This window comes from Lithobates pipiens, unplaced genomic scaffold (assembly GCF_037356315.1).
Source record: "Lithobates pipiens isolate NorthernLeopardFrog02 unplaced genomic scaffold, aLitPip1_a1.2 Scaffold_27, whole genome shotgun sequence".
In the NCBI taxonomy this organism is placed as follows: Eukaryota; Metazoa; Chordata; class Amphibia; order Anura; family Ranidae; genus Lithobates; species Lithobates pipiens.
In genome coordinates this window covers 225353952-225378951 of record NW_027507788.1, presented here as the reverse complement: position 1 = coordinate 225378951, position 25000 = coordinate 225353952, and the positions used below count along the sequence as shown (strand labels likewise).

At 48.4% G+C, this 25000-nt stretch overlaps 1 protein-coding gene across 2 annotated transcripts in view; it reads right to left on the bottom strand.

Moving 5' to 3' along the window:
• LOC143934576 (uncharacterized) overlaps nucleotides 1-25000 on the bottom strand; it is a 152410-nt gene that overhangs the window by 85974 nt on the left and 41436 nt on the right. The window contains exon 2 of one of the 2 annotated variants that reach the window (XM_077458317.1): nucleotides 21711-21816. The gene's annotated coding sequence lies outside the window, so the exon portion shown is untranslated. The remainder of the gene's footprint in view (nucleotides 1-21710; nucleotides 21817-25000) is intronic. The other variant, XM_077458314.1, reaches the window with a different exon arrangement.

Genomic DNA, 25000 nt, shown 5'->3' with positions numbered 1-25000 from the left:
ATTAGTGTCCCCCAATATATGATAACCTCCCATCACAACCGTGTCCCCTATATATAAGAGCCACCCATCGCATCAATGTCCCCCTATATATGAGTCTCCCCCCATCACATCAGTGCTCCCTATATATGAGATGCCCATCACATAAGTGTCCCCCCTATATATGAGATCCCCCATCACATCAGTGTCCCCCTAATATATGAGAATCCCGCCATCACATCAGTGTCCCCCTATATATGAGAACCTCCCATCACATCCGTGTCCCCTATATATAAGAGCCACCCATCGCATCAATGTCCCCCTATGAATGAGAGTCTCCCCCCCATCACATCAGTGCCCCTTATATTATATATATATATATCCCCCTACATATGAGAACCTCCCATCACATCAGTGTCCCCTATATATGAGAGCCCCCCATCACATCAGTGTTCCTCCAATATATGAGAACCCCATCACATCAGTGTCCCCCCTATATATGAGAACCCCCATCACATCAGTGTCCCCCTATATATGAGATTCCCCCCTCACATCAGTGTCCCCCTATATATGAGATTCCCCCATCACATCAGTGCCCCCCTATAAATTAGAGCCCCCTCATCACATCAGTGTCCCCCCAATATATGAGAACCCCATCACATCAGTGTCCCCCCTATATATGAGAACCCCCCATCACATCAGTGTCCCCCTATATATGAGATCCCCATCACATCAGTGCCCCCTATATATGAGATCCCCCCATAACATCAGTGTCCCCCTATATATGAGATCCCCCATCACATCAGTGTCCCCCTATATATGAGATCCCCCATCACATCAGTGTCCTCCTATATATGAGTTTCCCCCCCCATCACATCAGTGCCCCCCTATATATGAGATCCCCCCCATCACATCAGTGCCCCCCTATATATGAGATCCCCCCATCACATCAGTGCCCCCTATATATGAGATCCCCCCATCACATCAGTGCCCCCCCTATATATGAGAACTCCCCATCACATCAGTGCCCCCCCTATATATGAGATCCCCCCATCACATCAGTGTCCCCCCTATATATGAGATCCCCCCATCACATCAGTGTCCTCCTATATATGAGTTGCCCCATCACATCAGTGCCCCCCTATAAATTAGAGCCCCCTCATCACATCAGTGTCCCCCTATATATGAGATCCCCATCACATCAGTGTCCTCCTATATATGAGTTCCCCCATCACATCAGTGTCGCCTATATATGAGATTCCCCCGTAACATCAGTGTGCCCCTATATATGAGATCCCCCATCACATCAGTGTCCCCCTATATATGAGATCCCCCATCACATCAGTGTCCTCCTATATATGAGTTCCCCCCATCACATCAGTGTCCCCCTATATATGAGATCCCCATCACATCAGTGTCCCCCTATATATGAGATCCCCCCATCACATCAGTGTCCTCCTACATATGAGTTCCCCCATCACATCAGTGCCCCCCTATAAATTAGAGCCCCCTCATCACATCAGTGTCCCCCTATATATGAGATCCCCCATCACATCAGTGCCCCCTATATATGAGATCCCCCCATAACATCAGTGTGCCCCTATATATGAGATCCCCCATCACATCAGTGTCCCCCTATATATGAGATCCCCCCATCACATCAGTGCCCCCTATATATGAGATCCCCCCATAACATCAGTGCGCCCCTATATATGAGATCCCCCATCACATCAGTGCGCCCCCTATATATGAGATCCCCCATCACATCAGTGTCCCCCTATATATGAGATCCCCCATCACATCAGTGTCCCCCTATATATAAGATCCCCCATCACATCAGTGTCCCCCTATATATAAGATCCCCCATCACATCAGTGTCCTCCTATATATGAGTTCCCCCCCCCCCATCACATCAGTGCCCCCCTATATATGAGATCCCCCATCACATCAGTGACCCCCTATATATGAGATCCCCTCATCACATCAGTGTCCACTTATATATGAGAACTCCCCATCACATCAGTGTCCCCCTATATATTAGAACCTCCCATCACATCCCTGTCCCCTATATATAAGAGCCACCCATCGCATCAATGTCCCCCTATATATGAGAGTCTCCCCACCATCACATCAGTGTCCACCTATATATGAGATCCCCCATCACATCAGTGTCCCCCTATATGAGAGCCCCCCATCACATCAGTGTCTCCCTATATATAAGAACTCCCCATCACATCAGTGTCCCCCCTATATATGAGAACCCCCTATCACATCAGTGCCCCCCTATATATGAGAACCTCCCATCACATCCGTGTCCCGTATATATAAGAGCCACCCATCGCATCAATGTCCCCCTATATATGAGTCTCCCCACCATCACATCAGTGTCCCCCTATATATGAGATCCCCATCACATCAGTGCCCTCCTATATATGAGTTCCCCCCATCACATCAGTGCCCCCTATATATGAGATCCCCCATCACATCAGTGCCCCCTATATATGAGATCCCCCCATAACATCAGTGTGCCCCTATATATGAGATCCCCCATCACATCAGTGTCCCCCTATATGAGAGCCCCCCATCACATCAGTGTCTCCCTATATATAAGAACTCCCCATCACATCAGTGTCCCCCCTATATATGAGAACCCCCTATCACATCAGTGCCCCCCTATATATGAGAACCTCCCATCACATCCGTGTCCCGTATATATAAGAGCCACCCATCGCATCAATGTCCCCCTATATATGAGTCTCCCCACCATCACATCAGTGTCCCCCTATATATGAGATCCCCATCACATCAGTGCCCTCCTATATATGAGTTCCCCCCATCACATCAGTGCCCCCTATATATGAGATCCCCCATCACATCAGTGCCCCCTATATATGAGATCCCCCCATAACATCAGTGTGCCCCTATATATGAGATCCCCCATCACATCAGTCTCCCCCTATATATGAGATCCCCCATCACATCAGTCTCCTACTATATATGAGTCCCCCCCCCCCATCACATCAGTGCCCCCCTATATATGAGATCCCCCCATCACATCAGTGCCCCCCTATATATGAGATCCCCTCATCACATCAGTGTCCCCTTATATATGAGAACTCCCCATCACATCAGTGTCCCCCTATATATTAGAACCTCCCATCACATCCCTGTCCCCTATATATAAGAGCCACCCATCGCATCAATGTCCCCCTATATATGAGAGTCTCCCCACCATCACATCAGTGTCCACCTATATATGAGATCCCCCATCACATCAGTGTCTCCCTATATATGAGAACCCCCATTACATCAGTGTACCTATATATATATATATATATATATATATATCCCCCTACATATGAGAACCTCCCATCACATCAGTGTCCCCCTACATATGAGAACCTCCCATCACATCCGTGTCCCCCTATATAGGAGAGCCCCATCACATCAATGTCCCTATATATATATAACCCTCCCATCACATCAGTGTCCCCCTATATATAAGAGCCCCCATCACATCAGTGCCCCCCTATATATGAGAACGGAGAATCCCCTATCACATCAGTGTCCTATATATGAGATCCCCCATCACTTCAATGCCCCCTATAAATGAGAGCCCCCTCATCACATCAGTGTCCCCTTATATATGAGATCCCCCATCACATCAGTGTCTTTCTATATATGAGTTCCCCACATCACGTCAGTGCCCCCCTATATATGAGATCCCCCCATCACATCAGTGCCCATCCTATATATGAGATCCCCCTATATATGAGATCCCCGCATCACATCAGTGTCCTCCTATATATGAGTTACCCCCATCACATCAGTGTCCCCTCTATATATGAGATCCCCCATCACATCTGTGTCTCCCTATATATGAGATCCCCCCCCCCATCACATCAGTGTCCCCTTATATATGAGATCCCTCCATCACATCAGTGTCCTCCTATATATGAGTTCCCCCCATCACATGAGTGCCCCCCTATATATGAGATCCCCCATCACATCAGTGCCCCCTATTTATGAGATCCCCCCATCACATCAGTGTCCTCCTATATATGAGTTCCCCCCATCACATCAGTGCCCACCTATATATGAGATCCCATCACATCAGTGCCCCCCTATATACGAGATCCCCCATCACATCAGTGTCCCCTTATATATGAGAACTCCCCATCACATCAGTGTACCCCCTATATATGAGAACCCCCCATCACATCAGTGCCCCCCTATATATGAGAACCTCCCATCACATCCGTGTCCCGTATATATAAGAGCCACCCATCGCATCAATGTTCCCCTATATATGAGAGTCTCCCCACCATCACATCAGTGTCCCCCTATATATGAGATCCCCCATCACATCAGTGTCCTCCTATATATGAGTTCCCCCATCACAGCAGTGTCCCCCTATATATGAGATCCCCCCATCACATCAGTGTCCTCCTATATATGAGTTCCCCCCATCACATCAGTGCCCCCTATATATGAGATCCCCCCATCACAGTGCCCCCCCTATATATGAGAACCACCCATCACATCAGTGCCGCCCCTATATATGAGATCCCCCTATATATGAGATCCCCGCATCACATCAGTGTCCTCCTATATATGAGTTACCCCCCATCACATCAGTGTCTCCCCTATATATGAGATCCCCCATCACATCCGTGTCCCCCTATATATGAGATCCCCCCATCACATCAGTGTCCCCTTATATATGAGATCCCCCCATCACATCAGTATCCTCCTATATATGAGATCCCATCACATCAGTGCCCCCCTATATATGAGATCCCCCCCATCACATCAGTATCCTCCTATATATGAGTTCCCCCCTATATATGAGATCCCATCACATCAGTGCCCACCTATATATGAGATCCCCCATCACATCAGTGTCCCCTTATATATGAGAACTCCCCATCACATCAGTGTCCCCCTATATATGAGATCTCCCCATCACATCAGTGTCTCCCTATATATGAGAACCCCCATTACATCAGTATCCTCATATATATGAGTTCCGCCATCACATCAGTGCCCCCCTATATATGAGATCCCATCACATCAGTGCCCCCTTATATATGAGAACTCCCCATCACATCAGTGTCCCCCCTATATATGAGAACCCCCATTACATCAGTGTCCCCCTATATAGGAGAGCCCCCATCACATCAGTGTCCTATATATGAGATCCCCCCCATCACATCAGTGCCCCTCTATATATGAGATCCCCCCATCACATAAGTGTCCTCCTATATGAGTTCCCCCCATCACATCAGTGCCCCCTATATATGAGATCCCCCCATCACATCAGTGTCCCCCCTATATATGAGAACCACCCATCACATCAGTGCCCCCCCTATATATGAGATCCCCCCATCACATCAGTGTCCTCCTATATATTAGAACCCCATCATATCAGTGTCCCCCTATATATGAGATCCCACCATCACATCAGTGTCCTCCTATATGAGGTCCCCCCATCACATCAGTGCCCCCCTATATATGAGATCCCCCCATCACATCAGTGTCCCCCCTATATATGAGAACCACCCATCACATCAGTGCCCCCCCTATATATGAGATCCCCGCATCACATCAGTGTCCTCCTATATATGAGTTACCCCCCCATCACATCAGTGTCCCCCCTATATATGAGATCCCCCCATCACATCCGTGTCCCCCTATATATGGGATCCCCCCGATCACATCAGTGTCCCCTTGTATATGAGATCCCCCCCATCACATCAGTGCCCCCCTATATATAAGATCCCCCATCACATCAGTGCCCCCCTATATATGAGATCCCCCATCACATCAGTGTCCTCCTATATATGAGTTCCCCCCATCACATCAGTGCCCCCCTATATATGAGATCCCCCATCACATCAGTGTCCCCCTATATATGAGATCCCCCATCACATCAGTGTCCCCCTATATATGAGATCCCCCCATCACATCAGTGCCCCCCCTATATATGAGATCCCCCATCACATCAGTGCCCCCCTATATATGAGATCCCCCATCACATCAGTGTCCTCCTATATATGAGTTCCCCCCATCACATCAGTGCCCCCTATATATGAGATCCCCCATCACATCAGTGCCCCCTATATATGAGATCCCCCATCACATCAGTGTCCCCCCTATATATGAGATCCCCCATCACATCAGTGTCCTCCTATATATGAGAACCCCATCATATCAGTGCCCCCCTATATATGAGATCCCCCCCCCCATCACATCAGTGTCCTCCTATATATGAGTCCCCCCCATCACATCAGTGTCCCCCTATATATGAGATCTCCCATCACATCAGTGTCCTCCTATATATGAGTTCCCCCATCACATCAGTGTCCCCCTATATATGAGATCCCCCCATCACATCAGTGTCCCCCCTATATATGAGAACCACCCATCACATCAGTGCCGCCCCTATATATGAGATCCCCCATCACATCAGTGCCCCCCTATATATGAGATCCCCCATCACATCAGTGTCCCCTTATATATGAGAACTCCCCATCACATCAGTGTCCCCCCTATATATGAGAACCCCCATTACATCAGTGTCCCCCTATATAGGAGAGCCCCCCATCACAGTGTGCCCCTATATATGAGAACCCCATCACATCAGTGTCCCTATATATATATATATATATATAAACCCTCCCATCACATCAGTGTCCCCCTATGTACAAGAGCCCCCATCACATCAGTGCCCCCCTATATATGAGAACGGAGAATCCCCCATCACATCAGTGTCCTATATATGAGATACCCCATCACTTCAATGCCCCCTATAAATGAGAGCCCCCTCATCACATCAGTGTCCCCCTATATATGAGATCTCCCATCACATCAGTGCCCCCCTATATATGAGATCCCCCATCACATCAGTGTCCTCCCATATATGAGATCCCCCCCCATCACACCAGTGTCCCTCTATATATGAGATCCCCCCATCACATAAGTGTCCTCCTATATGAGTTCCCCCCATCACATCAGTGCCCCCTATATATGAGATCCCCCATCACATCAGTGTCCCCCCTATATATGAGAACCACCCATCACATCAGTGCCCCCCCTATATATGAGATCCCCCATCACATCAGTGCCCCCCTATATATGAGATCCCCCATCACATCAGTGCCCCCTATATATGAGATCCCCCCATAACATCAGTGTGCCCCTATATATGAGATCCCCCCATCACATAAGTGTCCTCCTATATGAGTTCCCCCCATCACATCAGTGCCCCCTATATATGAGATCCCCCCATCACATCAGTGTCCCCCCTATATATGAGATCTCCCATCACATCAGTGTCCTCCTATATATGAGTTCCCCCATCACATCAGTGTCCCCCTATATATGAGATCCCCCCATCACATCAGTGTCCCCCCCTATATATGAGAACCACCCATCACATCAGTGCCGCCCTATATACGAGATCCCCCTATATATGAGATCCCCGCATCACATCAGTGTCCTCCTATATATGAGTTACCCCCCATCACATCAGTGTCCCCCCTATATATGAGATCCCCCATCACATCCGTGTCCCCCTATATATGAGATCCCCCCATCACATCAGTGTCCCCTTATATATGAGATCCCCCATCACATCAGTGCCCCCCCTATATATGAGATCCCCCCATCACATCAGTATCCTCCTATATATGAGTTCCCCCCTATATATGAGATCCCATCACATCAGTGCCCCCCTATATATGAGATCCCCCATCACATCAGTGCCCCCCTATATATGAGATCCCCCATCACATCCGTGTCCCCCTATATATGAGATCCCCCATCACATCAGTGTCTCCCTATATATGAGAACCCCCATTACATCAGTATCCTCCTATATATGAGTTCCGCCATCACATCAGTGCCCCCCTATATATGAGATCCCATCACATCAGTGCCCCCCTATATATGAGATCCCCCATCACATCAGTGTCCCCTTATATATGAGAACTCCCCATCACATCAGTGTCCCCCCTATATATGAGAACCCCCATTACATCAGTGTCCCCCCTATATAGGAGAGCCCCCCATCACAGTGTGCCCCTATATACGAGAACCCCATCACATCAGTGTCCCTATATATATATATAAACCCTCCCATCACATCAGTGTCCCCCTATATACAAGAGCCCCCATCACATCAGTGTCCTATATATGAGATACCCCATCACTTCAATGCCCCCTATAAATGAGAGCCCCCTCATCACATCAGTGTCCCCCTATATATGAGATCCCCCATCACATCAGTGCCCCCCTATATGAGATCCCCCATCACATCAGTGTCCTATATATAAATTTCCCCCCCATCACATCAGTGCCCCCTTATAAATGAGAGCCCCCTCATCACATCAGTGTCCCCCTATATATGAGATCTCCCATCACATCAGTGCCCCCCTATATATGAGATCCCCCCATCACATCAGTGTCCTCCTATATATGAGATCCCCCCCATCACATCAGTGCCCCTCTATATATGAGATCCCCCCATCACATAAGTGTCCTCCTATATGAGTTCCCCCCATCACATCAGTGCCCCCTATATATGAGATCCCCCCATCACATCAGTGTCCCCCCTATATATGAGAACCACCCATCACATCAGTGCCCCCCCTATATATGAGATCCCCCCATCACATCAGTGTCCTCCTATATATTAGAACCCCATCATATCAGTGTCCCCCTATATATGAGATCCCACCATCACATCAGTGTCCTCCTATATGAGTTCCCCCCATCACATCAGTGCCCCCCTATATATATGAGATCCCCCCATCACATCAGTGTCCCCCCTATATATGAGAACCACCCATCACATCAGTGCCCCCCCCCTATATATGAGATCCCCCCATCACATCAGTGTCCTCCTATATATTAGAACCCCATCATATCAGTGTCCCCCTATATATGAGATCCCACCATCACATCAGTGTCCTCCTATATGAGTTCCCCCCATCACATCAGTGCCCCCCTATATATGAGATCCCCCCATCACATCAGTGTCCCCCCTATATATGAGAACCACCCATCACATCAGTGCCCCCCCTATATATGAGATCCCCGCATCACATCAGTGTCCTCCTATATATATGTTACCCCCCCATCACATCAGTGTCCCCCCTATACATGAGATCCCCCCATCACATCCGTGTCCCCCTATATATGGGATCCCCCCGATCACATCAGTGTCCCCTTGTATATGAGATCCCCCCATCACATCAGTGCCCCCCCTATATATGAGATCCCCCATCACATCAGTGCCCCCCTATATATGAGATCCCCCATCACATCAGTGTCCTCCTATATATGAGTTCCCCCCATCACATCAGTGCCCCCCTATATATGAGATCCCCCATCACATCAGTGCCCCCTATATATGAGATCCCCCATCACATCAGTGTCCCCCTATATATGAGATCCCCCCATCACATCAGTGCCCCCCTATATATGAGATCCCCATCACATCAGTGCCCCCCCTATATATGAGATCCCCCATCACATCAGTGCCCCCCTATATATGAGATCCCCCATCACATCAGTGTCCTCCTATATATGAGTTCCCCCCATCACATCAGTGCCCCCCTATATATGAGATCCCCCATCACATCAGTGCCCCCTATATATGAGATCCCCCATCACATCAGTGTCCCCCCTATATATGAGATCCCCCATCACATCAGTGTCCTCCTATATATGAGAACCCCATCATATCAGTGCCCCCCTATATATGAGATCCCCCCATCACATCAGTGTCCTCCTATATATGAGTTCCCCCCATCACATCAGTGCCCCCTTATAAATGAGAGCCCCCATCACATCAGTGTCCCCCTATATATGGGATCCCCCCGATCACATCAGTGTCCCCTTGTATATGAGATCCCCCCATCACATCAGTGCCCCCCCTATATATGAGATCCCCCATCACATCAGTGCCCCCCTATATATGAGATCTCCCATCACATCAGTGTCCTCCTATATATGAGTTCCCCCATCACATCAGTGTCCCCCTATATATGAGATCCCCCCATCACATCAGTGTCCCCCCTATATATGAGAACCACCCATCACATCAGTGCCGCCCCTATATATGAGATCCCCCATCACATCAGTGCCCCCCTATATATGAGATCCCCCATCACATCAGTGTCCCCTTATATATGAGAACTCCCCATCACATCAGTGTCCCCCCTATATATGAGAACCCCCATTACATCAGTGTCCCCCTATATAGGAGAGCCCCCCATCACAGTGTGCCCCTATATATGAGAACCCCATCACATCAGTGTCCCTATATATATATATAAACCCTCCCATCACATCAGTGTCCCCCTATGTACAAGAGCCCCCATCACATCAGTGCCCCCCTATATATGAGAACGGAGAATCCCCCATCACATCAGTGTCCTATATATGAGATACCCCATCACTTCAATGCCCCCTATAAATGAGAGCCCCCTCATCACATCAGTGTCCCCCTATATATGAGATCTCCCATCACATCAGTGCCCCCCTATATATGAGATCCCCCATCACATCAGTGTCCTCCCATATATGAGATCCCCCCCATCACACCAGTGTCCCTCTATATATGAGATCCCCCCATCACATAAGTGTCCTCCTATATGAGTTCCCCCCATCACATCAGTGCCCCCTATATATGAGATCCCCCCATCACATCAGTGTCCCCCCTATATATGAGAACCACCCATCACATCAGTGCCCCCCCTATATATGAGATCCCCCATCACATCAGTGCCCCCCTATATATGAGATCCCCCATCACATCAGTGCCCCCTATATATGAGATCCCCCCATAACATCAGTGTGCCCCTATATATGAGATCCCCCCATCACATAAGTGTCCTCCTATATGAGTTCCCCCCATCACATCAGTGCCCCCTATATATGAGATCCCCCCATCACATCAGTGTCCCCCCTATATATGAGATCTCCCATCACATCAGTGTCCTCCTATATATGAGTTCCTCCATAACATCAGTGTCCCCCTATATATGAGATCCCCCCATCACATCAGTGTCCCCCCTATATATGAGAACCACCCATCACATCAGTGCCGCCCTATATATGAGATCCCCCTATATATGAGATCCCCGCATCACATCAGTGTCCTCCTATATATGAGTTACCCCCCATCACATCAGTGTCCCCCCTATATATGAGATCCCCCATCACATCCGTGTCCCCCTATATATGAGATCCCCCCATCACATCAGTGTCCCCTTATATATGAGATCCCCCATCACATCAGTGCCCCCCCTATATATGAGATCCCCCCATCACATCAGTATCCTCCTATATATGAGTTCCCCCCTATATATGAGATCCCATCACATCAGTGCCCCCTATATATGAGATCCCCCATCACATCAGTGTCCCCTTATATATGAGAACTCCCCATCACATCAGTGTCCCCCTATATATGAGATCCCCCATCACATCAGTGTCTCCCTATATATGAGAACCCCCATTACATCAGTATCCTCCTATATATGAGTTCCGCCATCACATCAGTGCCCCCCTATATATGAGATCCCATCACATCAGTGCCCCCCTATATATGAGATCCCCCATCACATCAGTGTCCCCTTATATATGAGAACTCCCCATCACATCAGTGTCCCCCCTATATATGAGAACCCCCATTACATCAGTGTCCCCCCTATATAGGAGAGCCCCCCATCACAGTGTGCCCCTATATACGAGAACCCCATCACATCAGTGCCCCTATATATATATATATATATATATATATATATATATATATATATATATATATATATATATATATATATATATATATATATATATATATAAATATAAACCCTCCCATCACATCAGTGTCCCCCTATATACAAGAGCCCCCATCACATCAGTGCCCCCCTATATATGAGAACGGAGAATCCCCCATCACATCAGTGTCCTATATATGAGATACCCCATCACTTCAATGCCCCCTATAAATGAGAGCCCCCTCATCACATCAGTGTCCCCCTATATATGAGATCCCCCATCACATCAGTGCCCCCCTATATGAGATCCCCCATTACATCAGTGTCCTATATATGAGTTCCCCCCCCCCATCACATCAGTGCCCCCTTATAAATGAGAGCCCCCTCATCACATCAGTGTCCCCCTATATATGAGATCTCCCATCACATCAGTGCCCCCCTATATATGAGATCCCCCATCACATCAGTGTCCTCCCATATATGAGATCCCCCCCATCACATCAGTGCCCCTCTATATATGAGATCCCCCCATCACATAAGTGTCCTCCTATATGAGTTCCCCCCATCACATCAGTGCCCCCTATATATGAGATCCCCCATCACATCAGTGTCCCCCCTATATATGAGAACCACCCATCACATCAGTGCCCCCCCTATATACATGAGATCCCCCATCACATCAGTGCCCCCTATATATGAGATCCCCCATCACATCAGTGCCCCCTATATATGAGATCCCCCACCACATCAGTGCCCCCCCTATATATGAGATCCCCCATCACATCAGTGTCCTCCTATATATGAGTTCCCCCCATCACATCAGTGCCCCCCTATATATGAGATCCCCCATCACATCAGTGCCCCCTATATATGAGATCCCCCATCACATCAGTGTCCCCCCTATATATGAGATCCCCCATCACATCAGTGTCCTCCTATATATGAGAACCCCATCATATCAGTGCCCCCCTATATATGAGATCCCCCCATCACATCAGTGTCCTCCTATATATGAGTTCCCCCCATCACATCAGTGTCCCCCTATATATGAGATCTCCCATCACATCAGTGTCCTCCTATATATGAGTTCCCCCATCACATCAGTGTCCCCCTATATATGAGATCCCCCCATCACATCAGTGTCCCCCCTATATATGAGAACCACCCATCACATCAGTGCCGCCCCTATATATGAGATCCCCCTATATATGAGATCCCCGCATCACATCAGTGTCCTCCTATATATGAGTTACCCCCCATCACATCAGTGTCCCCCCTATATATGAGATCCCCCATCACATCCGTGTCCCCCTATATATGAGATCCCCCCATCACATCAGTGTCCCCTTATATATGAGATCCCCCCCATCACATCAGTGCCCCCCCTATATATGAGATCCCCCCATCACATCAGTATCCTCCTATATATGAGTTCCCCCCTATATATGAGATCCCATCACATCAGTGCCCCCCTATATATGAGATCCCCCATCACATCCGTGTCCCCCTATATATGAGATCCCCCATCACATCAGTGTCTCCCTATATATGAGAACCCCCATTACATCAGTATCCTCCTATATATGAGTTCCGCCATCACATCAGTGCCCCCCTATATATGAGATCCCATCACATCAGTGCCCCCCTATATATGAGATCCCCCATCACATCAGTGTCCCCTTATATATGAGAACTCCCCATCACATCAGTGTCCCCCCTATATATGAGAACCCCCATTACATCAGTGTCCCCCCTATATAGGAGAGCCCCCCATCACAGTGTGCCCCTATATACGAGAACCCCATCACATCAGTGTCCCTATATATATATATATATATAGATATATATATATATATATATATATATATATATATATATATATATATATATAAACCCTCCCATCACATCAGTGTCCCCCTATATACAAGAGCCCCCATCACATCAGTGTCCTATATATGAGATACCCCATCACTTCAATGCCCCCTATAAATGAGAGCCCCCTCATCACATCAGTGTCCCCCTATATATGAGATCCCCCATCACATCAGTGCCCCCCTATATGAGATCCCCCATCACATCAGTGTCCTATATATAAATTTCCCCCCATCACATCAGTGCCCCCTTATAAATGAGAGCCCCCTCATCACATCAGTGTCCCCCTATATATGAGATCCCATCACATCAGTGCCCCCCTATATATGAGATCCCCCCATCACATCAGTGTCCTCCTATATATGAGATCCCCCCCATCACATCAGTGTCCCTCTATATATGAGATCCCCCCATCACATAAGTGTCCTCCTATATGAGTTCCCCCCATCACATCAGTGCCCCCTATATATGAGATCCCCCCATCACATCAGTGTCCCCCCTATATATGAGAACCACCCATCACATCAGTGCCCCCCCTATATATGAGATCCCCCCATCACATCAGTGTCCTCCTATATATTAGAACCCCATCATATCAGTGTCCCCCTATATATGAGATCCCACCATCACATCAGTGTCCTCCTATATGAGTTCCCCCCATCACATCAGTGCCCCCCTATATATGAGATCCCCCCATCACATCAGTGTCCCCCCTATATATGAGAACCACCCATCACATCAGTGCCCCCCCCCTATATATGAGATCCCCCCATCACATCAGTGTCCTCCTATATATTAGAACCCCATCATATCAGTGTCCCCCTATATATGAGATCCCACCATCACATCAGTGTCCTCCTATATGAGTTCCCCCCATCACATCAGTGCCCCCCTATATATGAGATCCCCCCATCACATCAGTGTCCCCCCTATATATGAGAACCACCCATCACATCAGTGCCCCCCCTATATATGAGATCCCCGCATCACATCAGTGTCCTCCTATATATGAGTTACCCCCCCATCACATCAGTGTCCCCCCTATATATGAGATCCCCCCATCACATCCGTGTCCCCCTATATATGGGATCCCCCCGATCACATCAGTGTCCCCTTGTATATGAGATCCCCCCATCACATCAGTGCCCCCCCTATATATGAGATCCCCCATCACATCAGTGCCCCCCTATATATGAGATCCCCCATCACATCAGTGTCCTCCTATATATGAGTTCCCCCCATCACATCAGTGCCCCCCTATATATGAGATCCCCCATCACATCAGTGCCCCCTATATATGAGATCCCCCATCACATCAGTGTCCCCCTATATATGAGATCCCCCCATCACATCAGTGCCCCCCTATATATGAGATCCCCATCACATCAGTGCCCCCCCTATATATGAGATCCCCCATCACATCAGTGCCCCCCTATATATGAGATCCCCCATCACATCAGTGTCCTCCTATATATGAGTTCCCCCCATCACATCAGTGCCCCCCTATATATGAGATCCCCCATCACATCAGTGCCCCCTATATATGAGATCCCCCATCACATCAGTGTCCCCCCTATATATGAGATCCCCCATCACATCAGTGTCCTCCTATATATGAGAACCCCATCATATCAGTGCCCCCCTATATATGAGATCCCCCCATCACATCAGTGTCCTCCTATATATGAGTTCCCCCCATCACATCAGTGCCCCCTTATAAATGAGAGCCCCCATCACATCAGTGTCCCCCTATATATGGGATCCCCCCGATCACATCAGTGTCCCCTTGTATATGAGATCCCCCCATCACATCAGTGCCCCCCCTATATATGAGATCCCCCATCACATCAGTGCCCCCCTATATATGAGATCCCCCATCACATCAGTGTCCTCCTATATATGAGTTCCCCCCATCACATCAGTGCCCCCTATATATGAGATCCCCCATCACATCAGTGCCCCCTATATATGAGATCCCCCATCACATCAGTGTCCCCCTATATATGAGATCCCCCCATCACATCAGTGCCCCCCCTATATATGAGATCCCCCATCACATCAGTGCCCCCCCCTATATATGAGATCCCCCATCACATCAGTGCCCCCCTATATATGAGATCCCCCATCACATCAGTGTCCTCCTATATATGAGTTCCCCCCATCACATCAGTGCCCCCTATATATGAGATCCCCCATCACATCAGTGCCCCCTATATATGAGATCCCCCATCACATCAGTGTCCCCCCTATATATGAGATCCCCCATCACATCAGTGTCCTCCTATATATGAGAACCCCATCATATCAGTGCCCCCCTATATATGAGATCCCCCCATCACATCAGTGTCCTCCTATATATGAGTTCCCCCCATCACATCAGTGCCCCCTTATAAATGAGAGCCCCCATCACATCAGTGTCCCCCTATATATGAGATCTCCCATCACATCAGTATCCTCCTATATATGAGTTCCCCCCTATATATGAGATCCCATCACATCAGTGCCCACCTATATATGAGATCCCCCATCACATCAGTGTCCCCTTATATATGAGAACTCCCCATCACATCAGTGTCCCCCTATATATGAGATCTCCCCATCACATCAGTGTCTCCCTATATATGAGAACCCGCATTACATCAGTATCCTCATATATATGAGTTCCGCCATCACATCAGTGCCCCCCTATATATGAGATCCCATCACATCAGTGCCCCCCTATATATGAGATCCCCCATCACATCAGTGTCCCCTTATATATGAGAACTCCCCATCACATCAGTGTCCCCCCTATATATGAGAACCCCCATTACATCAGTGTCCCCCCTATATAGGAGAGCCCCCCATCACAGTGTGCCCCTATATACGAGAACCCCATCACATCAGTGTCCCTATATATATATATATATATATATATATATATATATATATAAATATAAACCCTCCCATCACATCAGTGTCCCCCTATATACAAGAGCCCCCATCACATCAGTGCCCCCCTATATATGAGAACGGAGAATCCCCCATCACATCAGTGTCCTATATATGAGATACCCCATCACTTCAATGCCCCCTATAAATGAGAGCCCCCTCATCACATCAGTGTCCCCCTATATATGAGATCCCCCATCACATCAGTGCCCCCCTATATGAGATCCCCCATCACATCAGTGTCCTATATATGAGTTCCCCCCCCATCACATCAGTGCCCCCTTATAAATGAGAGCCCCCTCATCACATCAGTGTCCCCCTATATATGAGATCTCCCATCACATCAGTGCCCCCCTATATATGAGATCCCCCATCACATCAGTGTCCTCCCATATATGAGATCCCCCCCATCACATCAGTGCCCCTCTATATATGAGATCCCCCCATCACATAAGTGTCCTCCTATATGAGTTCCCCCCATCACATCAGTGCCCCCTATATATGAGATCCCCCATCACATCAGTGTCCCCCCTATATATGAGAACCACCCATCACATCAGTGCCCCCCCTATATATATGAGATCCCCCATCACATCAGTGCCCCCTATATATGAGATCCCCCATCACATCAGTGCCCCCTATATATGAGATCCCCCATCACATCAGTGCCCCCCCTATATATGAGATCCCCCATCACATCAGTGTCCTCCTATATATGAGTTCCCCCCATCACATCAGTGCCCCCCTATATATGAGATCCCCCATCACATCAGTGCCCCCTATATATGAGATCCCCCATCACATCAGTGTCCCCCCTATATATGAGATCCCCCATCACATCAGTGTCCTCCTATATATGAGAACCCCATCATATCAGTGCCCCCCTATATATGAGATCCCCCCATCACATCAGTGTCCTCCTATATATGAGTTCCCCCCATCACATCAGTGTCCCCCTATATATGAGATCCCCCCATCACATCAGTGTCCTCCTATATATGAGTTCCCCCATCACATCAGTGTCCTCCCATATATGAGATCCCCCCCATCACATCAGTGCCCCTCTATATATGAGATCCCCCCATCACATAAGTGTCCTCCTATATGAGATCCCCCCATCACATCAGTGTCCCCCCTATATATGAGAACCACCCATCACATCAGTGCCCCCCCTATATATATATGAGATCCCCCATCACATCAGTGCCCCCTATATATGAGATCCCCCATCACATCAGTGCCCCCCTATATATGAGATCCCCCATCACATCAGTGCCCCCCTATATATGAGATCCCCCATCACATCAGTGTCCCCCCTATATATGAGATCCCCCATCACATCAGTGCCCCCCCTATATATGAGATCCCCCATCACATCAGTGCCCCCTATATATGAGATCCCCCATCACATCAGTGTCCCCCCTATATATGAGATCCCCCATCACATCAGTGTCCCCCCTATATATGAGATCCCCCATCACATCAGTGTCCTCCTATATATGAGAACCCCATCATATCAGTGCCCCCCTATATATGAGATCCCCCCATCACCTCAGTGTCCTCCTATATATGAGTTCCCCCCATCACATCAGTGTCCCCCTATATATGAGATCTCCCATCACATCAGTGTCCCCCTATCACATCAGTGTCCCCCTATATATGAGATCCCCCCATCACATCAGTGTCCCCCCTATATATGAGAACCACCCATCACATCAGTGCCGCCCCTATATATGAGATCCCCCTATATATGAGATCCCCGCATCACATCAGTGTCCTCCTATATATGAGTTACCCCCCATCACATCAGTGTCCCCCCTATATATGAGATCCCCCATCACATCCGTGTCCCCCTATATATGAGATCCCCCCATCACATCAGTGTCCCCTTATATATGAGATCCCCCCCATCACATCAGTGCCCCCCCTATATATGAGATCCCCCCATCACATCAGTATCCTCCTATATATGAGTTCCCCCCTATATATGAGATCCCATCACATCAGTGCCCCCCTATATATGAGATCCCCCATCACATCAGTGTCCCCTTATATATGAGAACTCCCCATCACATCAGTGTCCCCCTATATATGAGATCCCCCCATCACATCAGTGTCTCCCTATATATGAGAACCCCCATTACATCAGTATCCTCCTATATATGAGTTCCGCCATCACATCAGTGCCCCCCTATATATGAGATCCCATCACATCAGTGCCCCCCTATATATGAGATCCCCCATCACATCAGTGTCCCCTTATATATGAGAACTCCCCATCACATCAGTGTCCCCCCTATATATGAGAACCCCCATTACATCAGTGTCCCCCCTATATAGGAGAGCCCCCCATCACAGTGTGCCCCTATATATGAGAACCCCATCACATCAGTGTCCTCCTATATATGAGAACCCCATCATATCAGTGCCCCCCTATATATGAGATCCCCCCATCACATCAGTGTCCTCCTATATATGAGTTCCCCCCATCACATCAGTGCCCCCTTATAAATGAGAGCCCCCATCACATCAGTGTCCCCCTATATATGAGATCTCCCATCACATCAGTATCCTCCTATATATGAGTTCCCCCCTATATATGAGATCCCATCACATCAGTGCCCCCCCTATATATGAGATCCCCCCCATCACATCAGTATCCTCCTATATATGAGTTCCCCCCTATATATGAGATCCCATCACATCAGTGCCCCCCTATATATGAGATCCCCCATCACATCAGTGTCCCCTTATATATGAGAACTCCCCATCACATCAGTGTCCCCCTATATATGAGATCCCCCCATCACATCAGTGTCTCCCTATATATGAGAACCCCCATTACATCAGTATCCTCCTATATATGAGTTCCGCCATCACATCAGTGCCCCCCTATATATGAGATCCCATCACATCAGTGCCCCCCTATATATGAGATCCCCCATCACATCAGTGTCCCCTTATATATGAGAACTCCCCATCACATCAGTGTCCCCCCTATATATGAGAACCCCCATTACATCAGTGTCCCCCCTATATAGGAGAGCCCCCCATCACAGTGTGCCCCTATATATGAGAACCCCATCACATCAGTGTCCCCCTATGAGATCTCCCATCACATCAGTGCCCCCCTATATATGAGATCCCCCCATCACATCAGTGTCCTCCTATATATGAGATCCCCCCCATCACATCAGTGCCCCTCTATATATGAGATCCCCCCATCACATCAGTGCCCCCTATATATGAGATCCCCCCATCACATCAGTGTCCCCCCTATATATGAGAACCACCCATCACATCAGTGCCCCCCCTATATATGAGATCCCACCATCACATCAGTGTCCTCCTATATGAGTTCCCCCCATCACATCAGTGCCCCCCTATATATGAGATCCCCCCATCACATCAGTGTCCCCCCTATATATGAGAACCACCCATCACATCAGTGCCCCCCCTATATATGAGATCCCTGCATCACATCAGTGTCCTCCTATATATGAGTTACCCCCCCCATCACATCAGTGTCCCCCCTATATATGAGATCCCCCCATCACATCCGTGTCCCCCTATATATGGGATCCCCCCGATCACATCAGTGTCCCCTTGTATATGAGATCCCCCCATCACATCAGTGCCCCCCCTATATATGAGATCCCCCATCACATCAGTGCCCCCCTATATATGAGATCCCCCATCACATCAGTGTCCTCCTATATATGAGTTCCCCCCATCACATCAGTGCCCCCCTATATATGAGATCCCCCATCACATCAGTGTCCTCCTATATATGAGTTCCCCCCATCACATCAGTGCCCCCCTATATATGAGATCCCCCATCACATCAGTGCCCCCTATATATGAGATCCCCCATCACATCAGTGTCCCCCCTATATATGAGATCCCCCATCACATCAGTGTCCTCCTATATATGAGAACCCCATCATATCAGTGCCCCCCTATATATGAGATCCCCCCATCACATCAGTGTCCTCCTATATATGAGTTCCCCCCATCACATCAGTGCCCCCTTATAAATGAGAGCCCCCATCACATCAGTGTCCCCCTATATATGAGATCTCCCATCACATCAGTGTCCTCCTATATATGAGTTCCCCCATCACATCAGTGCCCCCCCTATATATGAGATCCCCCCCATCACATCAGTGTCCTCCTATATATGAGATCCCCCTCATCACATCAGTGCCCCCCTATATATGAGATCCCCCCCATCACATCAGTGCCCCCTATATATGAGATCCCCCATCACATCAGTGCCCCCCTATATATGAGATCCCCCCATCACATCAGTGCCCTCCTATATATGGGATCCCCCCATCACATCAGTGTCCCCTTATATATGAGAACTCCCCATCACATCAGTGTCCTCCGATATATGAGTTCCCCCATCACATCAGTGCCCCCCTATAAATGAGATCCCCCCATCACATCAGTGTCCCCCTATATATGAGATCCCCCTCCATCACATCAGTGTCCCCCTTATATATGAGAACCCCCCATCACATCAGTGATTATATATATATATAGGCCCCCATCATATCAGTGTCCCATATATATGGGCCCCCCGTATATGGGAACCCCTCATTACATCAGAGACCCCCCCATGACAGAGGCCCCCATCACATTAGAGTTCCCCTATATATGAGAGCCCAATCACATAAGATCACCCCAATGAGAGAGGTTCCCCATCACCAAAAATAAGTCACCACCCCCCCCCCCCCCCCCCCCCAGGTTAAAGTCCTCTGATCCCAGGGAAATGGGGGTCTCGTGCTCATGGCACCCGAGGGGGACCCAACTGACACACGAGGATGCCGGGGGGGGGGGGCACTCTGGTTCAAAAACACAGCAATCAACTGCAATAAACACTTTACAGAGGCTTTAGACCTCTCCAACTAAAAGGGCTTCTGTTGGGGGGGGATTTCCACTCAGTTCTTGTCCCGGTGACACCATGTGTGTCAGAGTATGGCAGGGAGTCACCAGCAATAAAAGCTCAGCAGAGGTTCTAACCCTTCCACACTCTATGCCAGAAAAAAAAATGTTTTGTCCGGAGCTTTACCATTTCAAATATTGTCCATCATTCAGGAAATATTTCAGACCAATCAGAACCTTCAGAGGGCTCACCGTGTTTGTTCGTAGATTACCTTGACGCAGAACGTCTTTCTTCCAATCCGCCGCTGTCGCTGGGTGCAAAGCGAAGTCCGATGGTGTAGGTTTCCCCCGCCCCCACCTGAAAGAAATAATCATCCAATCAATGAAGAAAACCTTTCCAGGAAACACTATTATTGCCTCTTCTATCCTCTCTATCTACCCCCTGGGCTTATATAGCTGACCCTCCCCTCCCCCCCATGATCTTATCCTGCAAAGCCACGCCCCATTCTGGGGCTGAATGCCTGCTAAGGCTCTTCCCTGACTTCCCCCAGTGCCTGAAACATGAGACTAACCAGACTGATGTACAGTATCTCACAAAAGTAAGTACACCCCCCACATTTTTGTAAATCTTTTCTTCTCTCTTTTCATGTGACAACACTGAAGAAATGACACTTGTCTACAATGTAAAGTAGTGAGTGTACAGCTTGTATAACAGTGTAAATTTCCTGTCCCCTCAAAATAACTCAACACACAGCCATTAATGTCTAAACCTCTGGCAACAAAAGTCAGTACACCCCCTAAGTGAAAATGTCCAAATTGGGCTCAATTAGCCATTTTCCCTCCCCGGTGTCATGTGACTCGTTAGTGTTACAAGGTCTCAGGTGTGAATGGGGAGCAGGTGTGTTAAATTTGTTGTTATCGCTCTCACTCCCTCATACTGGTCACTGGAAGTACAACATGGCACCTCATGGCAAAGAACTCTGAGGTTCTCAAAAAAAGAATTGTCGCTCTACATAAAGATGGCCTAGGCTATAAGAAGATTGCCAAGACCCTGAAACTGACCTTTAGAACGGTGGCCAAGACCATACAGCGGTATAACAGGACAGGTTCCACTCAGAACAGGCCTCGACATGGTCCACCAAAGAAGTTGAGGTCACGTGCTCAGCGTCATATCCAGAGGTTGTCTTTGCGAAATAGACGTATGAGTGCTGCCAGCATTGCTGCAGAGGTTGTAGGGGTGGGGGGGTCAGCCTGTCAGTGATCAGACCATACGCCGCACACTGCATCAAATTGGTCTGCATGGCTGTCGTCCCAGAAGGAAGCCTCTTCTAAAGATGATGCACAAGAAAGACCACAAACAGTTTGCTGAAGACAAGCAGACTAAGGAGATGGATTACTGGAACCATGTCCTGTGGTCTGATGAGACCAAGATAAACGTATTTGGTGTCAGATGGTGTCAGGCGTGTGTGGGGGCAACCAGGTGAGGAGGACAAAGACAAGTGTGTCTTGTCTACAGTCAGGCATGGTGGTGGGGGTGTCATGGTCTGGGGCTGCATGAGTGCTGCCGGCACTGGGGGGCTACAGATCATTGAGGGGACCATGAATGCCAACATGTACTGTGACATACTGAAGCAGAGCATGATCCCCTCCCTTCAGAGACTGGGCCGCAGGGCAGTATTTAGGGTTGCCACCTGTCTGGGATTCACCCGGACAGTTCAGGTTTGGAATCATGTGTCCGGGTTTCAAACTACCTGAACACACTGGACTATGTCGCTGAGAGTGTCTGTTGCACTCTTTCACACTGCACAAAGCCAACACTAAACCCCCCCCCCCCCCCCCATACAGACAGGAGAGGAGAGAGGGCTCAATCTACTCCTCTTCCCTCTACCCCTCTGTGTCTGCCCACACTCCAATCCCCGCCGCTGGGCCTCAGAAAAGGAAAGTGTGGGGGGGGGGGGGGGTGTTTGAAGTCCAGCAGCCTCAGATACATCTGAATGAGAGTTGCTGACTGCCAAGGGGTGAGTGAGCTCACCATCCATCCCCGTCTGTGACTGAAGTCTCCCCCCTCCTCGGTGCTGCCTCTGAGTAAGCACACCAAGGTAAATCAGAGTTCTGAGAGCATCCCTTATTTAAGAGTCTCCAGACTTCTCCCTTACATCGGAGTCCATCGGAGTCCTTTCCATGCATCAGAGTACACAGTGTTCCTCCTTAAATCGGGGTTCCAAGAGCATCCCTTATGTCAGAGTCCCCAAAGTTCTCCCTTACATCAGAGTCTGCAGATTCACATGTAAAAGGGGAACTCTGCGGATTCACATGCAAAAGGGGAACTCTGCGGATTCACATGCAAAAGGGGAACTCTGCGGATTCACATGCAAAAGGGGAACTCTGCGGATTCACATGCAAAAGGGGAACTCTGCGGATTCACATGCAAAAGGGGAACTCTGCGGATTCACATGCAAAAGGGGAACTCTGCGGATTCACATGCAAAAGGGGAACTCTGCGGATTCACATGCAAAAGGGGAACTCTGCGGATTCACATGCAAAAGGGGAACTCTGCGGATTCACATGCAAAAGGGGAACTCTGCGGATTCACATGCAAAAGGGGAACTCTGCGGATTCACATGCAAAAGGGGAACTCTGCGGATTCCCATGCAAAAGGGGAACTCTGCGGATTCACATGCAAAAGGGGAACTCTGCGGATTCACATGCAAAAGGGGAACTCTGCGGATTCACATGCAAAAGGGGAACTCTGCGGATTCACATGCAAAAGGGGAACTCTGCGGATTCACATGCAAAAGGGGAACTCTGCGGATTCGCATGCAAAAGGGGAACTCAGCGGATTCCCATGCAAAAGGGGTCTCTGCAGACCCTGATATAAAGGGGGACTCTTGTAATTAACTTCATATGATAATTAATTAACTTCGGACTTTACAAAGAATGCATCAAGAAATGTAAGGGTGCAATAAGGACGGCTAAGATAGAACACAAAAGTCATATAGTGGAGGAGAGCAAAAAAATCCCAAGAAATTCTCTAAGTATGTAAACAGTAAAAAAAGGAGGACAGACCATATTGGCCCCATAAAGAATGAGGAAGGACATCTGGTTACAAAGGATGGGGAGATGGCGAACATATTGAATTTATTCTTCTCCTCAGTCTTCACAAGGGAATTAAGGGGCTTCAGTAACCAAAACTGCAGTGTTTATCCTCATGACACATCGCAGGAAGCCCCTCCATGGCTAACAGAGGACAGAATTAGAATTAGACTTGGGAAACTTAACATTAATAAATCACCGGGACCAGATGGCTTGCACCCGAGGGTACTTAGGGTAATTGGCAGACCATTGTTCCTAATCTTTACTGACAGTCTACTGACTGGAATGGTACCAGCTGATTGGAGAAAAGCCAATGTAGCACCAATATTTAAAAAGGGCCCAAAATACATCCGTGGGAATTACAGACCAATTAGCCTAACATCAATAGTATGTAAACTCTTGGAGGGGATGATAAGGGACTATATACAAGATTTTAGTAATGAGAACGG